Genomic DNA, 25,149 nt, shown 5'->3' with positions numbered 1-25,149 from the left:
ATTTTCCGTTCAAATACTGAGAAGAGACGGTGCGGTTATCAGCAGCCAGTTGAGGCACGTCACTGCGTTGTGCCTCAACATGGATTGCGACTCGGCTAACTGCTGGCCTGCTGTGCAGTGAGACCGTATTGCTATATGAATTATATTATACATTTCCATAGTTTAGTTAGCTGAGGTATATAATGTACAGTGTATTTTGTCAACAACTGTATGTGTGTAACTTATTTTTAGTGCTGAGCGATCATAAATCTGCTGCGGAGACACACTGTGTGAGGCTCGTCTCATAACCCCGCCTCCTGGTGCCAAGCACCTCCGCCGCAGAATGCACTGCAGACGGGAGCGCCGCGGCCACACCAACCAAAGCCCACACCCAAACCCTCCATGTGCAAGACCGAATCCACCCAAAAAAAGTCACTTAACAAGAAGCCAAAAAGTGCAAAAACAACAATGCTCGCGCTGCAGGAGCCGCGAACGACCGCAGGGACACAACATTAGGTACACCTGCACTGCAGGTTCATATGTTTTTAAATTTGACTGTGATGATGCAGTCGTGCCTCACCAGACATTAACCTCACCGCACGCCACTGATATATATATATATATATATATATATATATATATATATATATATATATATATATAATTTGCCATTTAGATGCTTTGTTTATCTGTCCCTGCTGATATTAATAGTGTTTAACCTATTTTACACTTACAATTATCAAGTAAAAATACATTTAATAAAAATGTTATGATAGCAACAGTTTAACCCTGGGACTTATTAAATTAAATTAATTTAATTTAATTCAATTTATATTATTTCCACAGGAAAATGTGTTTCAGTAAGTTTTCATCTTAACATTGATAGTGATTATCTTAATTCTACACTTAAAAATTTTGAATAAAATACACTCAATAGAGGATTTATCACAGCAACTCTTTGACCCTGGGATATATTAAATTAAATTAATTTAATTTAATGAAATGTGTATTATTTCATAGAGGAAAATGTGTTTTTTATCGAGTTTCCATCTTAATAATAATAGTGGTTAATTAAAATGTTAAGTAAAATACAGTTATGATGGCAACAAATTGATGCTCTGACAAATTAAATTATGAATGATTTCCACCTCATTAAACTTTAATTATTTCCAATAGGAACAACTTGTTTCTTTTTGACATCAATATGTATTTTTACACTTTAAAATGTTGATTCAAATACAGTTTTTAAAGATGTTATGACGGCACTGGGACAGATTACAATCAATTACTTTAACATAGTTTAATTTCTATTATTTCCTTTAGGAAAATTTTTTTTAAAATTGAGATTCCATCTTAATATTAATAGTGTGTAACTTATTTTTAACCTTTAATTTCCGGTGAAACATTCCATGCAGAAATGTTATAACAGTTTATGATGGTAACAGTTAGAGTACAATAATTTAGTTTATAACATTTCCTACCAGAAAAATGCGCCTTATTGATTTTCTGTTTAAATATTAATACTAAGCATGGTAAAATAGGTAAACTATTGCAGTTAATGACAGTTTAGATCCACATCTAGATAAAATGTGATGTAATATTATCAACACTGACCTACTTTTTCACTTCAAATTAAATTTCTTCAAAATTAGACTCACACACTAAAAAATGTTGGGTTAAACAATAACCCAATTTTAACCCAACTGCTGAGAAAAGGACAAACCCCTTATTTGAGTTATTTTAACTCAACATTTTGGGTTCATTTTTTCAACCCAACTTTTGCTTTGAATTATTTAACCAAAAAGTTGAGGTATGATAACTTAATGTTGGGTTATTCCCAAACTATTGGGTTGAATTATTTAACCCAAAAGTTGAGTTACACTAACTCAATGTTGGTTGATTCTTAACCCAACTATTGGGTTGAATTTATATAGCACAAACGTTGAGTTATGCTAACTCCATGTTGGTTGAATCATAACCCAACTATTGGGTTGAATTTATTTAACACAAAAGCTGAGTTATGCTCACTACAATGTTGGGTTATATCTAACCCAACTATTGGGTCGCGCAATTTAGCGCTCCTTGACCCAATAGTTGGTTAAAAACTATCAATTTTACTGCTGGTTTGTCCTACTCCTTCCCAACTACTGATCACAATTATTTTTATTCCCTTAAAATATACTCAAAAGCAAGATATGAGTGACATTTTTTTTTACAAGAATTGCCGTCTATGGTCATAGTAGTCCTATACAGCAGTGGTCCCCAAGCTTTTTGTAACTGCGGACCGGTCAACGCTTGAAAATGTGTCCCACGGACCGGGGTGTGTGTGTGTGTGTGTGCGTGTGTGTGTGTGTGTGTGTGTGTGTGTGTGTGTGTGTGTGTGTGTGTGTATATATATATATATATATATATATATATATATATATATATATATATATATATATATATATATATATATATATATATATATATATATATATATATATATAATGCAGGAACCAGAAATATTAATAACAGAAAGAAACAACCCTTTTGTGCGAATGAGTGTGAATGAGTATAAATGGGGGAGGGAGGTTTTTTGGGTTGGTGCACTAATTGTAAGTGTATCTTGTGTTTTTTATGTTGATTTAATTAAATTTAAATTTTTAAACTTTTTATTTTTTTTAAATTTCTTGTGCGGCCCGGTACCAATCGATCCATGGACCGGTACCGGGCCGCAGCCCGGTGGTTGGGGACCACTGCTATACAGCATGCTCATATATTATCATGTACAAAAGATGTGTGATTGTAAATAATGTTAATCCATAATAAGATTCCCTTCAAGAAAAAGTAACTTTTTAATTTAAAAAAAAAATGCGTTACTCATTGAAAAACAACCCAAAAATGGTTCATAGTTTTGAAAACCCAGAAATGTAGTTAAAATAATACCCTTATAACCCCAAAAATGGATCATAAAAATAAATAAAAAATTTAACCCAACACTCGCAACTCATAAATTGGGTTATCAAAATAACCCAGCATTTTTTAGTGTACTCATCAACATGTTAAAAAAAATGAAGTATAAAATTCCAACTTTTATTTATCCATATTGCTCCTCAAGTACCACAAAGTTACTTCCTGCAGGTTTACTTTGATCATTAATAAGGAACACCCTGTTTGCTAATTGATTGGAGTGCTTGCTGTACTTTATTTATATTCACTTTTAACGACTTCCGGTGTAGCTTTCCAATCAAAGCACGGCCACATAACAGATTCAATCAGAACGTGGCTATATAAAAACAAATACAGCTGCTTTTTAAAGAAAAATACTGTACTTCGGGTCAGTCTAATTAATAAAAAAAATAAAATAAATAATATTTAAAAAAAAAAATAGAATATCCCAAATAATCGCAAACAAGTCATCCTCCTTCAGCGTTACACAGCACACCCTTGCACGTCGATCCCACCACTTGGTGACAGGTGGCAGCAAAGAGCTGCGCAGCCCACAGGCAGCCGATAGCTCAACAACAACAAAAAGAAGAAGAAAAAAAAGGGTCTTACTGTACACAATTAAAATGTGCTTTGTGCCATGCCTGCTCACAATGTCACAAGCTATACCAAAGACGACACAAGGAAGGATGGTTTAAAAGAAGAAGGCGTTTATGGTATGTTATATTTCAATAATTTACATTTCAAACACGTTTTAATTGGGGGGAAACGCATCTTTTTTCTTGTGTATGTCAGCATGTTTTATTCAGTAAGAAATGTGCCTGCATGTCCTCTAAACTCTCCTAGCTAACATAAAAGTACACAGGGGCCTTTTTGCATTTAGCTGAGATTGACAACTTGTTGAGAACACGTTGCTCTAAATATTTGCTGCGTTGCACGGTTGACACCTATAAATGTGTGTGTGTGTGGGAGTGTGTGTGAGTGCGTGTGCGTGTTTGCGCGCGCGCGTGTGTGTGTGTGTGTGCGTGTGTGTGTGTGTGTGTGACTCTCTGCAGGCACATTATGTGGAAAATGGAGGGCGAGCCACTGCATGTTTGTTGTTCAAATCAATTAGAATAATACATAATGTTGGCTATAGAGAACATACAAACACTTAATTTATTGAATCAAAAATATTGAAATTATAATAAATGATAGATGGGTTCTACTTGTATAGCGCTTTTCTACCTTCAAGGTACTCAAATTCAACGATTTGGTGCTTTTGCAAACAGCTAAAATGAAACTACCTGCTAGCCAAGAATGTACAACAATTCTTCTCAACAAAAGAAGATAAATATAACCTTAGAGGGAAACTCTAACAAGTACAACACTTAAAACCTTTAGCATGTATGTGGAATTAAATGATGGAATGGATTAAGCAAAGAAAAACAACAAAGCACCAATATAATTCAGTTTATATGAGACTGTTCAAACTACAAGTGTTCACAAAGTACACAGAACAATAATTATGATGAACATCTTGAACCCTTTTTTTTTTTTTTTAGATAAAGTGTGACCATATCTGAGTTATTGTGTAGAAATATGGGGAAACAACTACAAATGTGCACTTCATTCACTAATGGTGTTACAAAGAAGATCAAGTAGAATAATACATAATGTTGGCTATAGAGAACATACAAACCCTTTATTTATCGAATCAAAAATATTGAAATTCAAGGATTTGGTGCATTTGCAAACAGCTAAAATGAAACTATAACCTGCTAGCCAAGAATGTACAACAATTTTTCTCAACAAAAGAGGAGAAATATAACCTTAGAGGGAAAATCTTATTTAAAACATTTGGCTGCACGTACAACACTTAAAACCTTCAGCGTATCCGTATATTGAATTCAATGATGGAATGGATTAAGCAAAGAAATCAAACAAAGCATCATTATTATTCAGTTTAAGAGACAGTTTAAACTACAAGTCCAAAAGGGATTAAAAAGAAACAAAGCTTATTTATTCCTACCTTAAAATATCACTTTAGAGGAATATCTAATTTAAAACATTTTTATGCGCGTACTACACTTGAAACCTTTAGCATACATGGAATTAAATAAGAGACTGTTCAAACTACAAGTGTTCACAAAGTACACAGAACAATATTTATGATGAACATCTTGAACCCTTTTTTTGGAGATAAATATTATTTTTGTATTTAATATTTGTTTACTTACTATGTTATATTATTCATCCATCCATCCATCCATTTTCTACAGACCAAGGAAATGGGATAAAAGGTCAGTGTTATTCAACATGGAATATTCTCTCGTTAGTGCACGTCTTCCCATGTTCTCAGGGCTTTATTACAGAGAACAAGGAAATGGGATAAAATTGCTATGGTATGAAAAGGGGTAGGATTAAATAAGTTCAGCTTCTTCCTACTCCTTTTCGGACGTGCTGTAATGAAACAACTGGAAATATGTGATGCACTACATTGTATCGTATGCATGTTCCACATAAACTGAAACTGAACTGAACATAATCAAAATAAAGCAATGACGTGGCATTTATTTGATTTGCCGTCACATTCCTTTATCGCCTTTTTATTGTCAAAACATATAACATACAAATGAAGTTAAATGCTTTAGGTCACAAAGGTCAGTAAGCTCACTGATATTTGTCGTTCGACATGGAATATTCTCTGGTCAGTGCACATCTTCCCATGTTCTCAGGGCTTTATTACACGGATGCTTTGGCCTGGCATCAAAGTGCAGCCCGGCTGGCACATGACCAGTCCAACATTCCCTGGCATCATATTTCACTCCTATGGAAATTCAGCACAATGATATTCCACCCCAGTTAGTCCCTGTCCTTGATGGCGAGCATTTCTCCTCTCCATCCCAACATGCAGGAGTGTGTTATTAATACAATAAGACCACGGCTACTTGGTACTGTGGCCTTGTATTTATTTTCAATTGCAGTGACTGCTTCAAAAAAGAAAATAATGTTTTGAAGTTTTTTTTTTCTCCAAAGGTTAAGCTGCAATTAATAGGTTTAGCTGTCAATTGCAAGGCTGCCCTGCACGTGACCCTCGTTTTTATTTGTTTTCCTTTTTCACCGTGCCCATGAAACAAGTCATTATTTACCACGAAGGTCCTCCCTTGGATTTTATGCTAAGTTTAGTCAAGCAACATAAGTAAAATACATATTTTTGTCCTGTCATAATTTCAAACATCATGGTTAAATGTATAGATCAGTATGTGAAATGATTTTTACTTTTCGGATGATATCTAATCAGCACATTTATTTTTTTTCATTGTTTGACCCACACCACTTTTGTATTTGTTAATATTGCATCATTATTTGCACTTGTCATTATTCAAAAATGTTGTTATCTTATCAAAATATACTTTTCTTTAGGATCTAGTAAATTGTTCTTCATATATTTATAACATTTAAGTTATTTTTACTAGGACTTAGACACACTTTATTGATCCACAAGGGAAATTGTTCCACACAGTAGGATGGAAAAGGATAGTGCAGGTATAATGTAGACTAAAAATGTACCATAGTAGCAATATAAAATATAAAATATATGTAATATTTACATATTATGTATACAGTATATAATATATAATAATATATTATTATTCTATTATACTATATTTTATATGATATATACAATATATAACATATCCCAATTACCATGTACAATATTACAGTATATGTAACAGCTGCAGCAAAAAAAGGGCAGCATAAAATAAAGAACAGATCCAGCAGAAAATATACATACTTTTTATTTATATATAAATATATTTATATTATAATTACTAGGCCTGCATTATTATTCAGTTTTCGTTGTGTTTTGGCATTATTATGATTACTTGATATTCTCTTTAGATGAACACATCACATTTCCTTCTGTTTGAGTGTTTTAATGTATAATTTATTTATTCCCAGTTGTGTTCAACTGCACTGCAAATTTAATGATATAATATCAGACACATAATGGCCTGGTTAAAAATGAAAGTGGTGGGAAACAAACATGTGCATGAATATTTCGTTAATACCCAAATTGTTTCATTAAATTGTTTGATAAATTAGTTGCACAATGATTGAATTGCAATGTATTTGTTTTTTTTTAACGAAATAAAAATTCCAGGTCAATTTTAATTCTAAATAACATTATTAATACAACTTATAAATGCAGCAAAACGAATAATGATTTACTTCACACACAAAAAAACGACCCTACAATAATAATAATAATAAAAAAATCTCCCAGGCTGCAAAGAGAGTTTATGTTACAGTCTGCTCTTCCTCCTCTAATGCATGACTGACAGAATACAACCCTGCCTCTGAGGGGGAAGAAAAGAGATGTTCTCCTTTTAGAAAATATCTTCTGTAACATTTACACGCAGAAAAAAAATAATACATAATTCTAAAATTAATAATAGGCCAACACTGACTTTCGCATAAATAAACGTGCACATTACTAAGCTGATTACTCCTCAATGAATAAAGAAAATAGGTGTAATAAAATACATATCTGCAGCACGTGAAGTGGTCATCACTTTTTAGAGAGGTTATTGCAGGAAAATGTGCGTGCGTGCGCGTGTTTCCACGCGTGTCAGACAGAATTAGAGAAATAGAAAGTCTGCAGGGAGTGTCAGCATGTTGAATTTATGAGTGCGTAATGAAGCATTTCGGATGCAGACTAAACAGCGTCTAGTGTCTGCAGCTCACGCACACGCACACACGCACGCACGCACGCACACATTGACACACATTTTTAAATGATTAATTTGAACCTGAAGTTGAAACAACTTATTAATACCTAATATTTGTAAGGAAAAATAGAGTGGTGCACAAAATGCAGCCCCTGCGGCCAATTTTGGGCAGCAACTTTATTTATTATTATAATTTTTTGAATCATTATTACAACTAAATGAATTAGAAGTGAGACATATTGTCAAATATTACATGAATACACGTTTGCAAGCCAAACGTTTGGACACACCTTTTCATTTCAATGCGTTTTCTTTATTTTCATGACTATTTTCATTGTAGATCAAGCCTGTGCAAACTACATGCGGCTCGTTATGATTTTCAATCCGGCCCGCTGGACGTTCTACATCATTTTTTTGGACCTTTAACATCAAAACTGTAGCCGCCATTATGATGTGCAGTGCTGTTTTTAAATGACCATAAGTCTTGAACTATAGAAAGGATTTCAATTGTTGAAATCTGCACTTTTGAGTGTTATAGGAGTTATTACGGTAATCTACGTCACAGCAGCTCAGACCAGGAACAAAGCAGAGTGGGCAGGGTTTGTTTTCAGAGCAGCCAGCCCCAAACGCATGTGTCAGAAACAGATGCGGAAGCAAATTTTTACAACACATTTCTGAATAAAGGTGTTTATTACACTTTGCATTCATATTTTGTTGTTTTTTACATTTTGGTTGTGAAAGATGCCTATAGAGCAGGGGTCCCAAGCATCCAAAATCCGGCCCACGGGAAGTCCCAAGTTAAAAAAAAAGTGTTTTTATTTTATTTATTTTTATTTTTAATTCAATTTTTTTTTAAATCTTTCCTTTGTAATCCTTTTTCTACCGCTTGTTACTCTTGGTGTCTCCAAGCTGCTCAGGCAAATCATATTGTCTAAAAATGAATTTTCCCATCGATAACGTGACATTGTTAAATGTTGATGAACATCAATGTTACAATGTTAATTGATGTTAAATGACAAAACGGATTATAAAGACAATGTATATATATATATATATATATATATATATATATATATATATATATATATATATATATATATATATATATATATATATATATATATATATATATATATACAGCCTGGCCCCCGGCCAATTTTTTTTAACCCAATGCGGCCCCCGAGTCAAAAAAGTTTGGGGACCCCTGCTATAGAGGAACTGGTCTGGAAAGTAAAAGAGGAGCGATGTTCATGTTGTTAATATTCAGTGTTTTATTGTTCATAGTTAATATTGTAAATCCAACTTTCTTTATTTTAATGTCCATTTTGGGTGTCCTATTCAGTAAAATACTGTAAAATTCCATTCGTTTTTTTTCAGGTGGTGTCATAACTTTTTTAGAACTCTATCGGACATTGTGACTTTTGGTATTAGTGTTCCTGAAAAAAAGGGACCCAAACGGCCATACTGTACAGCAGATTTTTACAGCTAAATGTGTATATATCATTTATACACACATACACATTGGCCCCCAAGATACATTTTTTCTCTCAATGTGGCCCGAGTCAAAATATTTGCTCAGCTCTGTTGTAGATTGTCACTGAAGGCATCAAAACTATGAATGAACACATGTGGAGTTATGTACTTAACAAAAAAGGGGAAATAACTGAAAACATGTTTTATGTTCTAGTTTCTTCAAAATAGCCACCCTTTGCTCTGATTACTGCTTTGCACACTCTTGGCATTCTCTCACTGAGCTTCAAGAGGTAGTCACCTGAAATGGTTTTCACTTCACAGGTGTCATAGTTTTTGATGCCTTCAGTGACAATCTACAATGTAAATAGTCATGAAAATAAAGTAAACACTTTGGAATGAGAAGATGTGTCCAAACCTTTGACTTGTACTGTATATTTAATCGTATTTTTAAATGTGCAAAATGTGTCAAAGTGTGGTGTGTGTTTTTTTTTTCTGTGTGTGTGTATGTGTGGCCCGAAACACTGCACTATGTAGTCAAAAGTATTTGGTCACACAACACAGGAAGTGCAAATACATTTTGAGCTTCTAGGAAAGCTTCCCTGTGTGTGTGTCTGTGGGAATTTTTGTTTTGCTATTTGTGAGGTCAGAGGTCAGTGATCTTGAACCTAACGGAGGGCCTCATGGTTGGAGTTCATCCCAAAGAGGTTTGATTGATTCCTTCCAGACCAAACCGGGCCTTTTTCTGGATCCTACTAAGTGCAGTGGGAACATAAAAAAAAATAAAAAATAGGTGATCACCTACCAACCTTTCCCACGAGGTCACACACAGATTGTTCAAACCGGGTGAGGAAAATTACGGAATGTATGCAAATTAAGTAAACACCAAAACCCTGAAAATATGCACAAAAAATTTAAAAATTACAATTTTTGGGCGTTGTATATGGGGGAGGCTCAATCAGCCACACAAGCGCTTGCTCTGATTGGTTGATTAAAAAGGATCCTGATACTTTAGTCCACAGGTGTCAAGCTCAAGGCCTGGGGGCCAGATGTGGCCCGCCACTTCATTGTATTTGGCCCTCGAAAGCCTGGAAATAATATGTATCAATAAAGTACTGTAACTTTTCTTACTAAATGTATTCTTTCTTTCTATTTTGGGAGAAAATAAATGTATGTACTCCATGTAATCGTAACTTAAATATTGTCTAATTATGCAAAAATATATTTTCAAACATTGAAACCATTTTTAAATAGAAATACATAGTAATAATGATTTCAAAGCAAGTTATCCATCACATTGTGCAATGTAGTCAATAGATTTCATTGTAAAAATTTTAAATTTACTGTGGTTTTTAAAGCATTTTTGTCTAAATGAAAAAAACCTGTACTTTTTTTTACTGTAAAACTGTGGTGTCGTTTTGGCATTTACAGTAATACATTTAAAAATCTACAGTTGTTGATTTGCAGTAAGAAAAAACAAACACACTGGCAGCTCAGGTGCCAAAATTTTACGGTAAAATTGCAGTTTTTTTTATTTACAGTAAAAACACAATAGTACATTTTACAGTAAAATTCTGGCAACTGAGCTGCCTTTTTTTTTTTTTTTTACCATAAAAACAGCAGTACTGTTTTTCCATTTCCATTTTTCCATTTTAGTTATTAAAAAATCTGCTAATAAAATGCATAAAACAGTTGTGTAATAACAGCATTCACTGTTAGAAGCGGCCCTCTGGGGCCAAACATGACTGCGATCGGGCCCTCAGTGAAAACGACTTTGACACCTCTGACTTAGTCTGTACTGGATGGGCGGACTAATCCCCAAGAGAGGGGTTGACTTTTAAGAGTCTGATGTGGGAGATTGTTCTCGGATGAGCGTCTTCACTCCCGCTCATCAAGTGTGTTTTGACTAGCGTGCCAGCTCTCTGACTACCAGTGAAGCGGCGACACCCGCCGAGTGGATTCTGAGCATTCCAGTGTGAGGGGACGCCTTTGAAAAAACGGACAGATGTTCCCGAGCTTAACCTGACGCTCCTATTCTCAGCGTTATTTGCTTCATAGAAAAGACTAAAATGATGTAACCTCTCACCCCTGAGAGCAAACAAACAAAAGCATGGTAAATACTGTAGGTCACAGGTGTCAGACTTAAGGCCCGGGAGCCAGATGTGGCCCGCCACATTACTTAATGTGGCCCGCGAAAGCCTGAAAATAATATGCTTCAACAAAGTTTTTTTTTCCCATTTTGACAGACAAAAAATATGTACCGTGTGAAATTGCATACTTTTGAAACCTAAATATTATCCAATATTGCAACAAATATTATATTCCATACTTTACAAATATTTTTTTGTCGAAATAAAAATAAATACTTACCGTATTTTTCGAACTATAAGGCACACTTAAAATTCTTTCATTTTCTCAAAACTTGACAGTGCGCCTTATAAACCGGTGCGCCCAATGTACGGAATAATTTTGGTTGTGCTTACCGACCTCGAAGCAATTTTATTTGGTACATGGTGTAATGATAAGTGTAACCAGTAGATGATAGTCACACATAAGAGATACGTGTAGACTGCAATATGATGGCAGTCACACATAAGAGATACGTGTTGACTGCAATATGACTCAAGTAAACAACACAGACAGTTTATGTGTTCCATTGAAAATATAGAACATTACACACGGTGCTCAAAAATCTATCAAAATGTTTTAGTACGACTTTGGTAAGCTATGAAGCCGCACCGCTTGATGGATTGTACTGTGCTTCAACATACGAGTATTATTATGGTGTGTGTATAAAGTAAGACATATTTTCTGGCGTTTTATTTCGCAGTATTATACAAAATCAACTTTTCTTACCTTCCTTGTACCTGCTGATTTGTATTTGGGATCTGCATAAGTCCTGAAAATATGCGCGTGTCCGCCTCTGTAGTCGATAAGCTTCTTCTTTTTCTCTATTTTCTTGTTATGGGACATTCATCCTCCACTGTTGCCATTTCTAATACAAAGCAGTGTACAGTTCTTACTTATATCTGTCAGTAAACTCCCCATGAAAACGCTAAAACATACCGGTGTAGTGAGTTTGTATTGTTAACTCAAGGAACTTTAGTTATTAGAGGGTTCCGGTTGGACGTTTTTTCACAGGACACATTTCCGGCGTTGTTGTTTCACTAGTAAGCCACAGATGAGGAGATGCTGCTCTGTTATTGATTTAAGTAATGTCTGAACGTCATTAAAATAGTTAGGTCCATCTTTTGACACTTCTTCCACACCCGTCCTTGCATACTACACCGCTACAACAAAGATGACGGGGAGAAGACGCTGTCGAAGGTGAGCCACGTAAATAAGACCGCCCACTAAACGGCGCATCCTGAAGCGACTGTCAGAAAGCGACTTGAAGATGATCTGTAAAACATAATCTATGCAACATTTTGACCAAAGAACCACCATCACATGTTATGTAGACCACAAGGAACAAAAATCATAATATGACCCCTTTAATGCGCCCTATAATCCGGTGCGCCTTTTGTATGAAAATAGACCTGAATAGACCCGCTCATCGGCAGTGCGCCTTATAATCCGGTGCGCCCTATGATCTGAAAAACACGGTAAATGTCTGCTTGACTTATGATTTCAAAGCAAGTTACACTGTAAAAATGAAAACATTTTATTTTTATTTTACAGTAACCTTTACGGTGATTTTTACAGGGTATTGCTGTAAATTGAAAAACCTTCACTCAAATTACAGTACAGGCCAAACGTTTGGACACACCTTCTCATTCAATGTGTTTTCTTTATTTTCATGACTATTTACATTGTAGATTGTCACTGAAGGCATCAAAACTATGAATGAACACGTGAAGTTATGTATTTAACAAAAAAAGGTGAAATAACTGAAACCATGTTTTATATTCTAGATTCTTCAAAATAGCCACCCTTTGCTCTGATTACTGCTTTGCACAATGTTGGCATTCTCTCGAAGAGCTTCAAGCACACCTGTGAAGTGAAAACCCTTTCAGGTGACTACCTCTTGAAGCTCATCGAGAGAATGCCAAGAGTGCGCTTTAGAATTTGATGCCAGCAACACGTGACAAAGAAGTTGGGAAAGGTGGCAATAAATACTGATAAAGTTGAGGAATGCTCAACAAACACTTACTTGGAACATCCCACAGGTGAACAGGCAAATTGGGAACAGGTGGGTGCCATGATTGGGTATAAAAGTAGATTCCATGAAATGCTCAGTCATTCACAAACAAGGATGGGTCGAAGGTCACCACTTTGTCAACAAATGCGTGAGCTAATTGTTGAACAGTTTAAGAAAAACCTTTCTCAACCAGCTATTGCAAGGAATTTAGGGATTTCACCATCTACGGTCCGTAATATCATCAAAGGGTTCAGAGAATCTGGAGAAATCACTGCACGTAAGCAGCTGAGACTGTGACCTTCGATCCCTTAGGCTGTACTGCATCAACAAGCGACATCAGTGTGTAAAGGATATCACCCCATGGGCTCAGGAACACTTCAGAAACCCACTGTCAGTAACTACAGTTGGTCGCTACATCTGTAAGTGCAAGTTAAAACTCTCCTATGCAAGGCGAAAACCGTTTATCAACAACACCCAGAAACGCAGTCGGCTTCGCTGGGCCTGAACTCATCTAAAATGGACTGATACAAAGTGGAAAAGTGTTCTGTGGTCTGACGAGTCCACATTTCAAATTGTTTTTGGAAACTGTGAAGGTTGTGTCCTCCGGACCAAAGAGGAAAATAACCATCCGGATTGTTATAGGCGCAAAGTTGAAAATCCAGCATCTGTGATGGTATGGGGGTGTATTAGTGCCAAAGACATGTGTAACTTACACATCTGTGAAGGCGCCATTAATGCTGAAAGGTACATACAGGTTTTGGAGCAACATATGTTGCCATCCAAGCAACTTTACCATGGACGCCCCTGCTTATTTCAGCAAGACAATGCCAAGCTACGTGTTACATCAACGTGGCTTCATAGTAAAAGAGTGTGGGTACTAGACTGGCCTGCCTGTAGTCCAGACCTGTCTCCCATTGAAAATGTGTGGCGCATTATGAAGCCTAAAATACCACAACGGAGACCCCCGGACTGTTGAACAACTTAAAGGCCTACTGAAATGATTTTTTAAAATTTAAACAGGAATAGCAGATCCATTCTATGTGTCATACTTGATCATTTCGCGATATTGCCATATTTTTGCTGAAAGGATTTAGTAGAGAAAATCAACAATAAAGTTCGCAACTTTTGCTCGCTGATAAAAAAAGCCTTGCCTGTACCGGAAGTAGCGTGACGTCACAAGCGGTAGTGCTGCTCACAATTCCCCGTTGTTTACAATGGAGCGAGAGAGATTCGGACCGAGAAAGTGACGATTACCCCATTAATTTGAGCGAGGATGAAAGATTCGTAGATGAGGAACGTTACAGTGAAGGACTTGAGAGGCAGTGATGGACGTATCTTTTTTCGCTCTGACCGTAACTTAGGTACAAGCTGGCTCATTGGATTCCACACACTCTCCTTTTTCTATTGTGTATCACAGATTTGTATTTTAAACCATCTCAGATACTATATCCTCTTGAAAATGAGAGTCGAGAACGCGAAATGGACATTCACAGTGACTGAACATGTAAATACACGATTAATAATTCAGCTTTGCGAAGCTAAAAAAATAGAAGCTAACCTAGCTATGTAGCCAACGTGATAGCAGCAGTCTCAAATGCAGATCGAAACTAAATAAAAAAAAAACCTGACTGGATGGATAGACAGAAGATCAATAATACTATTAAACCATGAACATGTAAATACACGATTAATAATATTCCGCTTGGCGAAGCTAAAAAAACAGAAGCTAACCTAGCTGCGTAGCCAACGCGATAGCGTCAGTCTCAAATGCAGATAGAAACTAAATTTAAAAAACCCCTGACTGGATAGATAGACAGAAGATCAATAATACTATTAAACCATGAACATGTAAATACACGATTAATAATATTCCGCTTGGCGAAGCTAAAAAAACAGAAGCTAACCTAGCTGCGTAGCCAACGCGATAGCATCAGTCTCAAATGCAGATAGAAACTAAATAAAAAAAAACCCTGACTGGATGGATAGACAGAAGATCAATAATACTATTAAACCATGAACATGTAAATACACAATTAATAATATTCCGCTTGGCGAAGCTAAAAAAACAGAAGCTAACCTAGCTGCGTAGCTAACTTAGATGCGGCGGCGGGCGTTGTACGCTTTTGACGACACCCCGGCCGCCATCAGAGTCGGCAAGAAACATATATTTCCCCAAAGTTACGTACGTCACATGCACATATCGACACGCACGTACGGGCAAGCGATCAAATGTTTGGAAGCCAAAGCTAGACTCACCGTAGTGCGTCTGTTATCCTGCTCAAAACACAACACAACCTCCTGGTGTTGGTGTTGCTGTAGTCCGCCGCTCCACCGATCGCACCTACAACTTTCTTATTTGCAGTCTCCATTGTCCATTAAACAAATTGCTCAATCGCTTTATTAACAAGCGGTAACTGGTTGTAGTTCAAAAAGTAACGCACACACATACACGAGCTGCTGTTAGCCAAAAGTCACGCTCACACACACTCAAGTTCTCCGCCAACTCACTCGCGCATGCGCGTTCCCCAAACCCTTAAAGACACAGTACACTAATGCAAATATCACAGATATTACAGTATTGTACTTAGCCGCTAAGACACCGATCGATCCCACCTACAACGTTCTTCTTTGCAGTCTCCATTGTTCATTAAACAAATTGCAAAAGATTCACCAACACAGATGTCCAGAATACTGTGGAATTTTGTCGAAGAAAACAAGAGGCTTTTCTATCGGGTCCGATGGGGTCCAACCACTTCCGTTGCTTTTTTGACGTCACGCGCATAAATCATATCCAAAGGAGTTTTTCAACCGGAAGTGTTGCGGGAATTTTAAAATTGCACTTTATAAGTTAACCCGGCCGTATTGGCATGTGTTGCAATGTTAAGATGTCATCATTGATATATAAACTATCAGACTGCGTGGTTGGTAGTAGTGGGTTTCAGTAGGCCTTTAAGCTGTACATCAAGCAAGAATGGGAAAGAATTCCACCTGAAAAGCTTCAAAAATGTGTCCCCTCAGTTCCCAAACGTTTACTGAGTGTTGTTAAAAGGAAAGGCCATGTAACACAGTGGTGAACATGCCCTTTCCCAACTACTTTGGCACGTGTTGCAGCCATGAAATTCTAAGTTAATTATTATTTGCAAAAAAAACATATACATATTTACACACATATATATATATATATATATATATATATATATATATATATATATATATATATATATATATATATATATATATATATATACTGTACATATACATATTTACACACACATATATATATATATATATATATATATATATATATATATATATATATATATATATACTGTACATATACATATTTACACACACATATATATATATATATATATATATATATATATATATATATATATATATATATATATATATATATATGTATATATATACTGTACATATACATATTTACACATATATATATATATATATATATATATATATATATATATATATATATATATATATATATATATATATATATATATATATATATATATATATATATATATATATATATATATATACTACCGTTCAAAAGTTTTGGGTCACCCAAACAATTTTGTGTTTGAGCCTTCATTTCTAAGAACAAGAATAGACTGTCGAGTTTCAGATGAAAGTTCTCTTTTTCTGGCCATTTTGAGCGTTTAATTGACCCCACAAATGTGATGCTCCAGAAACTCAATCTGCTCAAAGGATGGTCAGTTTTGTAGCTTCTGTAACGAGCTAAACTGTTTTCAGATGTGTGAACATGATTGCACAAGGGTTTTCTAATCATCAATTAGCCTTCTGAGCCAATGAGCAAACACATTGTACCATTAGAACACTGGAGTGATAGTTTCTGGAAATGGGCCTCTATACACCGATGTAGATATTGCACCAAAAACCAGACATTTGCAGCTAGAATAGTCATTTACCACATTAGCAATGTATAGAGTGTATTTCTTTAAAGTTAGGACTAGTTTAAAGTTATCTTCATTGAAAAGTGCAGTGCTTTTCCTTCAAAAATAAGAAAATTTCAATGTGACCCCAAACTTTTGAACGGTAGTATATATATATATATATATATATATATATATATATATATATATATATATATATATATATATATATATATATATATATATATATATATATATATATATATATATATATATATATTAGGGCTGGGCGATATGGCCTTTTTTTAATATCGCAATATTTTAAGGCCATATCGCGATACACGATATATATTTTGATATTTTTCCTTAGCTTTGAATGAACACTTGATGCATATAATCACAGCAGTATGATGATTCTATGTGTCTACATTAAAACATTCTTCTTCATACTGCATTAATATATGCTACTTTAAAACTTTCATGCAGAGAAGGAAATCACAACTAAAAAAATCACTATTTTTTTCATACGGTGTTGATCTGGAAATGTTTGCCTCGGCATTTTGATGGTGTGGGCGTGTGGCACCGAACGGAGATGTTGACATGCGGTGTAAACACTCTTCTCTCTCTAGCAGGTGACTTTTCAAATGATGCTACATATTAGCAGTAATGCTACTTTTTATAGCAACGCTTTTGCCCCACACTTGACAAATTACGGTTGTCTGTTCGACATATTCCCACTTGAAGCCAAACCACCGCCAGACGATGGACCCTCTGCTGTTTTTGGGGGGAATTAATTATTCCTTCATTTGTTACCAGATTCGCACCTTCTCTCTCTCGTATTACCACTTGCACGGCTGTGCTAGCATCACAGCTAATGTTACCCATGCTGCTACCTCTTTGCTGCGCGAGGGCGTTTACGTATGTGATGTATGACGTGACAGTATGTGACGTGTGTAAGATGGTGCGCTTGTCTGTCTGTGAGAAGGAGACACAGGAAAGAGCGAGGAGAGCCTGTAGTGTAATGCCAGCAGCTAAAAGCAACTGCGTGAGAACATATACTCGAATATCACGATATAGTCATTTTCTATACCGCACAGAGACAAACCCGCGATACAATGCGTATATCGATATATCGCCCAGCCCTAATATATATATATATATATATATATATATATATATATATATATATATTAGGGCTGGGCGATATATAAACAAGAATGTTTTAATGTAGACACATAGAATCATCATACTGGTGTGATTATATGCATCAAGTGTTAATTCAAGGCTAAGGCAAAATATCGAGATATACAGTATATCGTGACATGGCCTAAAAATATTGAGATATTAATAAAAGACCATATCGTCCAGCCCAAATATATATGTATGTATGTATGTACGTATATGTATATGTATATGTATGTATATGTATAAATATATACATATATATAAATAGGTCATCACAGTAGCAAAATGCAGTGGATTCCTGCAAACGGTCCTTAGTTTTCTGGTAATTTGGCCCCCAAAAGAATCCAGTTGAGTATCCCTGCTTTAGGGACCAAACAGTGGGGGCCCTTAAATGCATGAAGTCACACATATCACAAAATGCCGGCCTTACTTGTTATGTTCAAACTGGATGAAAGCATTTGTTCCATGTTTTTAACCAAACAGGCTGCTTCAAGTCTTTCTCCCCCCCTAAAAAAAATTTCCATCATCTGCTTTCTCCTTTTTTCATTTGGCTGTCTCTTCCACTCCGGCTCACACGCGTCTTCATTTTCTCTTTTTTTTGTCCCCCTCCGGCGCTGCTCTCATGTCCTATCAGTTACAGCTGACCAGCAGTCAGGTGGGTCTACGGGACCTTTTAGATCACAGAGGGCAGCCCGGCTGCAAACTCCCACACTGGGTCCCCTCCAGGCCCCGCAGAGGCCTGGTCCCATGCAGGCAGGCAGAGCAGCCATGCAGGCAGGCAGGGCAGAGAGGCGAGAGACACCTGGCCAAACCGCAGAAACACTTCCAGCTGCAGACTGCCTGATGTTCACCACAGAGAGAATTCAGGCCAAAGGTGGAGGAGCTCACCGAGAACTACTGCGCCACCAGAATACTTTTTCCTCGCTTCCAGGGTGTTTATTTTCATCAACGAGCATATGTTCATGTCACGGAGGCGGGGCTTTAAGTCAGTTTAAGCAACAAAAAAAAAAGCCTGCATTTCCAAGCCAGGCCGTATCATGTCAAAATAAACTGGCAGTGTCTCTATTAACTGTGTCACAACGGACGCCATGATCCGAATCAAAGCAGAACAAATGGTGGCCTCCGGAGGTGAAAGTGGGAGGGCGGCGACAACAGCTCCCTCTTTCTCTGCCAGCAGTCCACATGAAAGAGCACATTATGTCTGAGATTAGAGGCAATTACACCGCGAGTGCGCTTTAAGACCTTTGTTTGCCAACATGACAGGAGAGAGCAGGGCTGTAATTCGATGAAGGGGGGGAAAAGAAAGTCGGCATGGCGATGTCCCAGCGGGGTGAGAGAGAGGCCTTTGTCCGAGCTGTGGACACGCTGTTGGCAGACATGAACTCAACTGGGATTCATTCTGTAGTCATTAGTCTCTTTCACACAGAAAATTAAGTATTTCATACTGTTTGCTGTTTTCAGATAATTAGATAGTAGCAATTGGTTAATGCAGGGCTATTCAAGTGGCGTTCAGTTTAAAAGTCGGGATACAAACATATTTGCAGCAAATTCCTAAAAACACTTGAGCGCTCCTGTTGTATGGAGGAACTCGGGCCACTGTAAACACATTGGTAGATCCTTGCATTGACATTTTACCAGTGGCGGGCCGTGCGTTTCCCACCTAGGCCTTCAGTGATGTCCGTCATTGGTGTTGTTAGGCCTATTTTAGGGAGGCTCAAGCCCCCCTAAAATGTTCTTAAGCCCCCCTAAATAATTTGGTGTTAAAAAAAAAAGAAAAATATTTTTTTATTTTATTTTATTTTTTACAAATACATGCCGACATATTTATTATAAAGTGGCCCGAATATGAGTTTAAATAAATAATAATATAACATGTCATTATTCACTCAGTTTCCCCTCACTTCATAGCGTAAGATAGAGAGCCCCTTTAGTGCGTCGGTATCCAATCCATTCCACTTGTTCATATAGAAAATGCCCACATCACTCAAAATCCAGTCCGCATTTTCTCTGCGACCTTCCTTGCGGTCCTGCAGGTGTACGAAGCACATTAGCACACAGCCCTGCAGAACAAGAACCTTGTGTCTGCAATTGTAAATAATTTAGTTTTTGAGTTTTGTGTTTCTTGTAGAATCTATATACAGTTAAAATAATGAAAAAAACATCATTAAATATATTTGTTTTATTGTATTGTTACATTAATAGCTGTTGTATTATTATAGGATGGCTTGTTAAACATTTCATAGGATTTTCAGAGGGTGGAAAAACCAAGACATTTAATATAAAATGTAAAATGAATAAATACATAAGGCGTGGCGAAGTTGGTAGAGTGGCCTTGCCAGCAATCGGAGGGTTGCTGGTTACTGGGGTTCAATCCCCACCTTCTACCATCCTAGTCACGTCCGTTGTGTCCTTGGGCAAGACACTTCACCCTTGCTCCTGATGGGTGCTGGTAGCGCCTTGCATGGCAGCTCCCTCCATCAGTGTGTGAATGTGTGTGTGAATGGGTGAATGTGGAAATACTGTCAAAGCGCTTTGAGTACCTTGAAGGTAGAAAAGAGCTATACAAGTATAACACATTTATTTATGTATAATTTATAAAAAGAAAAAGAAAGAAAATGGTTAAAAGCCATTGTCCCGGGGAGCATTTAATTTCGTCCAGTGCATTTTTTTTACTGTCCCCGGGACGACGGGACTACGTTAATTTCAAGCCCTGGAAGTTACATTTCATTGTTTGCATTATTTGTTTCAGCATTGCACTTTGAAGATGGTCCCTCAGCTCTTTGACAGCTTTGGCTCTTTTTCAGATCAGCAGACAGTCGGACTCTAAGTCTTTCTTATTTACAGTATATATAAAAGTTTCTCATTTCTATTCAGACTTCCATATATATTTAATTTCCTTACCGGCTTGCCATAATATATATATATATATATATATATATAAATATATTATATACAAGCCAAATTATCCCTATCCAGATATTACTTTAATTCAAGTAATTAAGTAATATTTCCAGGGCTTGAATTTACAACCATTTTAGTCACATATGTGCCCAAAATGTAATCTGTGCAACTTAAATAAATAAATGATAAATGGGTTATACTTGTATAGCGCTTTTCTACCTTCAAGGTACTCAAAGCGCTTTGACAGTATTTCCACATTCACCCATTCACACACACATTCACACACTGATGGAGGGAGCTGCCATGCAAGGCGCTAACCAGCAGCCATCAGGAGCAAGGGAGAAGTGTCTTGCCCAAGGACACAACGGACGTGACTAGGATGGTAGAAGGTGGGGATTGAACCCCAGTAACCAGCAACCCTCCGATTGCTGGCCCGGCCACTCTACCAACTTCGCCACGCCGCCGCCCTCGAATCAACCGACTATCAGCGGTACCACTGGCTTATACGGCTTCTAATGGGTTCTACAAATTGTGAGATTAAATATGTTAAATATGCAACTTCAAAATATTTGGGAACAAACAATTATTGTATTGTGAGCTGAAGTGGTGGCATTAGCCTCTAATTTGTGAATTAATAACAGAGGCTAATGCCATGACTTTCATTGTGTTTCAGTGTATCTTGAAGGATCATGCAAGTAATTGTTTCTTGTTGATGCTGTAAACAAAATGTCACTGTGCAAACCCATGTTTGTTGTTGTGCTGAACACAGATTGAAAATAAACCCACTGAAATAATAATAATAACAATGATTCATTTCTAAATCTTTGTTAGCCGTTTGTGAAGTTTTGTGCTCGTGCGCTATGTTCGCTCGCATCCTGTGCATCTCCTGGGGGCTAAGCCCCCCCTGTCCTTAAAAGCTAGTGACGCCCCTGATGTCCGTCTTCAATGATTACCTCTCAAAATACCATAATTGATGTCAACACATGACTATTGCTGGAGAAATACTATACAGAAACACATTTACGCCCTACTGGACATTGAATCACCTCAACAGTGTACAAAACGGGTTATTTTCTGGCGCATTTAAAAATCAATAAACCCGCATCAGCAATTAAAACATATCTTATGTGGTACTGTCAAAATAAAAAATTGCTAAAAACCTATTAAACGTGAAAAAATAAAATAAAAAACATATTTAATCTCACAATTTGTAGAACCCATTAGAAGCCGTATAAGCCAGTGGTACTGCTGATAGTCGGTTGATTCGAGTGGAAGTGGCGGGCATTTCCCCATTTCATTGCCGGGGCAGCTGAGCTAGTTTGCGGGGTTGGCCGACGTCATCTCACAAGATGCAGTTTCTCTTTAAATATCCCTCTTGAGAATGGCCTTGCAAATATATCTGCCACTCAATCAACGTTTTGTTCTCCTTCTTTATGGGTTAAAAAAGTGAGTATCTGTGATTTCTCTGCTAGCCCGGTATGGCTACGGCGCAACACTTCCTGCTTTAGTAAATTGCAACTTGTGATTGGATACTTACTTTGGAATGACAAGTGAGTATCCAATCGCAGTCTCGTTAACATCAGGCTACCTAGATAGGCTACTATCAACAACTTGTGATCTGGTTGGCTATCGCAACTGTCTATCAACTGTATGTTCTCAAATTCATCCGCTAATGGTGCCACGTGAGGCCAGCTAGAAGGCCTTACTGACAACTTGTGATCTGATTGGCTATTGCAATTGTCTATCAACTGTATGTGTCCGTTCACTTACAGTGCACAGGCGCCGGCATTGTTGATTCTGAAGGCTCCCAGCAGATTTCGTACAGCATGGCAACATAAGCTAGCTGAATTCTGATTGGATAAAAACTCTAACCTAAAAACAACAGCACTGGAATATGACACAAAGAGAATATGACTACTTTTAGATATTTAGGGAAAGTAAATTAAAAATGACTTTTATCTTTAATTAAGATCATTATTTCTGGTTATGTTAGGCCAGCAGAGAAGGCCTTGCTGGCCCTGACGGCCCACCATTGGGTTTTACCCTTGTTAGCAAACAGAACACTGGGGTCCAAACTTGCGATTTACATAACTGACGCATTCTTCAAGGCACCCCTTTATATCCTTTCCTTTTTGGCAAGTAAGATTTTCGTATTTATGTGATTTATGCAACTAAGGTGTTGCTGTAGCTTGTTTACTTCAACTGCAGTCCGTAGTCATTTGTTCAACGTCTTTAGTTATACTAGTGGTGTTCTTCAAGGTTCCATTTTAGGTCCTCTCTTTTTCGTCATTTGGGCTATTCAACTGGGGTCCCGCGAGTCCAGTTATAACATAAGTAGTAATATATTCAGTCATATTCACAAAATCACTCGACTGCTGTCATAGAGCCCTCCTGAAACTCTGTCAAAACGAATAAAATTGTCTGTGTTCCCAGGATGCGGAAGGCAGAAAACGGCATGCTGGTACGATGAATCCTTTAAATTTTAATGACAATGCGAAATACAAAAACAAACGCTTGGAGGCGCACAGGAAGCCAAATGCAAAACTTTGCTCAGCATAATAACCAAGACTTAGAAGCGACAATAGAGTAAAGCTAACCAGGACATAACACGAGTAAAAAGTGCCCTCCCTCAGTGAGTGGCGCGACCCGGTATTTAAGGGGGCGTGATTAGTGTAGACAGCAAGTGAGGACACCAGTCACTAAACGAAGGCAGGTGCGGAGAACGGCGCTCAATAAACCAGATAGTAAACATAAGGAGCGCTGAAACGGAAACACCCTAAAACATAAAAAAACTACCGTATTTCCTTGAATAGCCGCAGGGGCGTTAATTAATTTAAAACCTCCTGTCACTCCGGCGTTTACCGGAAGCCGGCGGGATGGCCGTTCATGCGGTAATTATTTTAAAACCTCTTCTCGCGTTTACCAAAAGGAATGCGGTAAATTTAGGCGTGCGCTCTGAGTGTGATGTAAGCATACCATCATGAAAAGCACATTTAATAAAAAAAAACGTTATTATGGTCTTACCTGTACTATAAATGGAGTCCATTTGCAGCTCCTTCTGACCAAAAGCATCGATAACTTGGTTATAGAAGTCTTCCTTATTTTCTTTCTTCAGTTTTAAAAGTCTCTCTGTCTCGATGGAGATATTCCTTTAATTATTACCTCCTGCTTTGATTGAAAGTCCAGTTTAGAAAACTGTTTTATTTTAGATACCGGTATGTAATCCTCCATGTTAAAAGTTCAGGCGAGAAAAAAAAAAAAAAAAAAAATCTCTTGCTGCGTGTTGTCACTTCTTCTGCAGTACTGGAAGTCGCAAGAAGGATCACTAGCGCCCTCTACCACCAGGAGGCGGGAGTCATTTAATGACTCATACAGTATTTGACACACGCAGCTACGGTATATTAATAAAACATAGCTGCTTACTGTTCTTTTTAGCATACTGTATTCAATAGCTTGGACCTTAAATCCTACTGAATAGCTCTTTATCTTTTTTCCTTTGTGCGATTGCAAACTACTGAAAGCAGCTTCCTCCATTTTGAAAATGAGGACAGGTAAAGCGTCACTCGTGACGTAACGAATTTGACCCGGCGGAAGTTCTAGCCATATGCTAAATATTTTGCGAAACGAGTTTGACCCGGCGAAAATTATAGACATGCGATAATAAAATTAATATTTTGCGAAACGAATTTGATCCGGCATTAATAATGAACCGGCGATAAGGCCAAGCATGCGTTAATTATTTTGAGAAACGAGTTTGACCCGGCAGTAATTCTAGACGTGGAAATACGGTATAACAAATACAAAACAAGACATGAGCTGCATGACAGGTTCTTCAGGAATATACAAAATAGGACTAATAATAAAAGGAGGAGTTGGTCCCCTGGTCCTCAGCTTTCTGGAAATAACCACA

General features: G+C 37.0%; 1 long non-coding RNA gene across 1 annotated transcript in view; it reads left to right on the top strand.

Moving 5' to 3' along the window:
• Positions 1 to 3,423: 3,423 nt before the first annotated feature.
• Positions 3,424 to 25,149, top strand: part of LOC133631344 (uncharacterized) — a 47,940-nt gene continuing 26,214 nt past the window's right edge. The window contains exon 1 of the long non-coding RNA XR_009821448.1: positions 3,424 to 3,623. This is a non-coding gene — a long non-coding RNA (uncharacterized LOC133631344). The remainder of the gene's footprint in view (positions 3,624 to 25,149) is intronic.

Source organism: Entelurus aequoreus, linkage group LG16, assembly GCF_033978785.1.
Source record: "Entelurus aequoreus isolate RoL-2023_Sb linkage group LG16, RoL_Eaeq_v1.1, whole genome shotgun sequence".
Classification (NCBI taxonomy): domain Eukaryota; kingdom Metazoa; phylum Chordata; class Actinopteri; order Syngnathiformes; family Syngnathidae; genus Entelurus; species Entelurus aequoreus.
This window is presented reverse-complemented; position numbering and strand designations above follow the sequence as displayed.